This window comes from Mchenga conophoros, unplaced genomic scaffold, assembly GCF_057382185.1.
Source record: "Mchenga conophoros isolate Kocher_MC1m ecotype Shallow Benthic unplaced genomic scaffold, M_conophoros_male_GT1.1 unmapped_scaffold_4, whole genome shotgun sequence".
Taxonomy (NCBI): Eukaryota; Metazoa; Chordata; class Actinopteri; order Cichliformes; family Cichlidae; genus Mchenga; species Mchenga conophoros.
This window is the reverse complement of record NW_028182331.1, coordinates 550,504-554,072: the sequence shown is the minus strand read 5'-3', so window position 1 is coordinate 554,072 and position 3,569 is coordinate 550,504. Positions and strand designations below refer to the sequence as shown.

The following is a 3,569-nucleotide window of genomic DNA, read 5'->3' as shown; positions in this document are numbered from 1 at the left end:
TCCGGCCATTTAGAATCAGAATCAGATTCAGAAAGACTTTATTTATCCCCATGGGGCAATTAACATACAACAGAGCAGCTTGACATTGAAGATAAGGACAGGGCATAAACAGGAAATAAGAGTGAGATAATAAATACACAGAATATACAATGTATACACAAATTACATAGTTTCAAAATTAAAGTGACCGAACGGTGAGTAAATAACTGTAAGTGAGTAAAGTGTCGGCAGTATGGAAAGAGTGTAGTTTATGTTTCTGGTGTGGGAAATGGTCTTATCGGCTGGAGTTAAAAAGCAGAGTGGCTTTGGGGACAAAGGTGGCTCTCCTCCTCTCAGTCCTGCAGGAAATGCAGCGGAGGCGCCGCCCAAAGGGGAGCCATTGAAATGCGGGGTGAAGAATGTGAGAGGGGGTCATTGATGCTTTTGGCTGCCTGTCAAAGGGCCTGTTGGCTGAAAACCTGTGCCACAGTTCTGACAGGCCAGCCAATGATTTTAGAGCACACTGATGCAGTGTGCTGCAGTCTGTTCCTGTTCTGAAGGCTGAGGGAGTGGAACCAGCAGGTAATGGAGAATGTCATGATGCTTTCCAGGAAGGCATAGTAAAAAGTCATTATGATGGGTGTGCTGACTCCAAAGGAGTTGAGTTTCCTAAGGAGGTATAGCCATTGGTGGCACCTCCTGAGAATCTCCTCTGTGTTGGCAGAGAATTTCAGGAGGTTGCCAAAGATGGTTCCCAGGTATTAGTACTCCTAAACTACCTCCACTGGCTTCCCATGGATGGTGGTGCTGACTGAAGCAGCCAGATCCCTCTGCCTACTGGAGAAGGTCACCACCACCTCTTTGGTTTTGCTCACGTTCAGTTCAAGTTTGGAGCTGTCACACCACTCTACAATCTCCTGCAGAGCGGGCCCATGGTGTTGTGAGGGGCCTGAAAGCAGTGACAGGAGAACCTTGCCATCAGCATATTTCACCAGGTGACAGTTGGGCTGAGTGGATCTGTAGTCATCGGTGTAGAGGTTGACGGGCAGGGGGGAGCCAGTGGAGGTGGAACAGAGACCGGAGAGAGAGTTGTTGACCCAAACTTTCTGAGTCCTGTTGGTCAAAAAGTCCAATATCCACAGGATTAGCTGATCATCCAGGTGAAATCGGGAGGAAAGTTTAGTGGCCAGGATATGAGGCTGCAGAGTGTTGAACGCTGATGAGAAATCAGCAAACAGAAGTCTGGCAGAGGAGTGAGGGAGTTCCAGATGTTTGTGGATGGAGTTCAAGATGAAGATTTTTGCATCATCGACACCTCTGTGCGCATGGTAAGCAAGCTGGAGGGGGTCCATCAGGGGGTCAGTTGCTCTTACAATGTGCTGTTTTATGATCTTCTCCATGGCCTTCATTACCAGGGAGGTGAGGGCCACAGGACGAAGATCATTCAGAGACTTTGGGTTGTTTCTTTATGGGATGGGGATGACTGTGGAGTGTTTCCACAGCTGAGGGTCGGTGTGAATGTCAATTGAATGTTGAAATGGAGTCCGGAACACACTTCCTAGTTGCCCTGCACAGTGCCTCAGGACTCGACTGCTGATGTTGTCAGGGCCGGGTGAGCTCCTCTCCCTGGTCCTCCTGAGGGCTCTCACCACATCCTCAGTCCTGAAGGTGAGTGCAGAGCTGCCAGGTTTTAGTGAGGATCTAGACTCCTCAAGCTGGGTGATATTGTCCGTCTCAAACCTGGTGTAGAAGGTCGTCAGGGAAGGAGGAAGGGTTACTGCCCTCCACCTGGATGGTTCTGGGGGTTGTCACCACAGTATTCACAGAGGCCATGGTTTGGAGGCCCTGCCAGGCTGTGCGACGGTCCCCTGTGGTGAAATTTTTTTCAGCTGTGTTTTTATACTCCAGTTTAGCAGTTTTTATGGCCCTCTTGACCTCCCTGTTGACCTTCTTTTTGTCCAGAGCAGAGCCGGTGAAGAAAACCCTCTTTTTTTATTAAGGATTTCCTTGAGCTCCTTGGTGATCCAGGGGGTTTGTTGTTGGGGTAGATGGAGACTGTTTTTGAGGGGATAATGTTGTCAACGGAGAAGGAGATGTATGATGTCACCGTGTTGACTTGTTTGTTGATGTCATCAGAGGGCGAAAGAAGGCTGTCCCAGTCAGTGGCTTCGAAACATCCTTGCAGGGTGAGGATACTTTCCTCTGTCCACAGCTTGATGTTTTTGGTGACCTTTTTAATCCTCTTGATGACTGGGGTGTAAGCAGGGGCCAGCAGGATGGTGTGGTGGTCTGCTGAGCCGAGAGGGGGGAGGGTGAGGGCTTTAAATGTATCTGGTACAGAGCCATAGCATTTATCCAGAGTCTTCCCCTGACGTGTGCTGCATGTAACATACTGTTGGTATCCTTTAAGCAACTTGTCAGGGGAACAGTGGTTGAAATCACCCAGGATGAACTTGGGAGAGACTGGTGATAATTGTTCCAGTTTGTACAGAGGGTTGGTGATGTACTCTGTGGCTTTAGCTGCATCAGCTCTGGGGTGGATGTAAACCAAGATGATGAAAAGCTGTGGGAATTCTCTGGGGAGGTAGTAGGGGCACAGGGACTGTAGAGCACCAGCTGTTGTTTGCATTCCGACACACGTCTAAATGTTGCTTCCCGGTGCGTTCGCGGTCCCTGTCCAGACATAGAGGTGGTGAAAAGCCATCAATGTGCAGAGTGCTGTCATCGTCACTGTTGTTTAACCACGATTCCGTGAACGCCAGAACAGAGGCAGTTCTGTACTCATGCAGGTGGTTGACGCAGGCTTCCAGCTCGTCCAGCTTGGAGTAGAGAGACCGCACATTAGCAAGGATAATGGGCGCAAGACGCTCGTTGTTTGTGTGCCTCCCTCTTGAGTCTGGCTCTCAACCCCGCTCTTATTTAATCTCCTCCTGGTTACCTTGCTATTGTGCGTTTTTCAATTTCCGTGTCCACAGAGTATTTCCTCGGGAAAGCAGTCCGTGGTAGTGGGGCGGAAAAGTCCGAGGCCGGGCTGTAGCTGCAGCCGCAGCTGGATGAGTAAGTCCCTGGTGTAGGTGAGCCTTGGGGGCCTGTCGAAGTGTCGGAAACAAGTCTGAAAAATCACAAAATTGTAAAATAGCCTGCATTTGTATAGCGCTTTCCTAGTCCTTAAAGACCCAAAGCGCTTCACACTACATTCAGTCATTCACACACTAGTGATGGCAGCTACGTTGTAGCCACAGCTGCCCTGGGGCGCACTGACAGAGGCGAGGCTGCCGGACACTGGCGCCACCGGGCCCTCTGACCATCACCAGTAGGCAAACATGGGGTTAGTATCTTGCCCAAGGATATTTGGCATGCAGCCAGGAGGCAGCCTGGGATCAAACCACCGACCTTCTGATTAGTGGCTGACCTGCTCTGCCACCTGAGCTACAGCCACATAGGGGTGGCTGTAGCTCAGGTGGCAGAGCACATCATAAACATTTTCAGTGTCAGTTACAAGCACTGGTGTACAGACAATAGCATGACGTGTAGAGGAAAAATGAGGAAAAGGAAAAGAATACAAATATACTGAGTAGACGGTGAAAAAC

At 49.8% G+C, this 3,569-nt stretch overlaps 1 pseudogene; it reads right to left on the bottom strand.

Annotated features, from left to right (window-relative positions):
- Positions 1-967: 967 nt before the first annotated feature.
- On the bottom strand, positions 968-2,608 carry LOC146546222 (uncharacterized; annotated as a pseudogene).
- Positions 2,609-3,569: the final 961 nt, after the last annotated feature.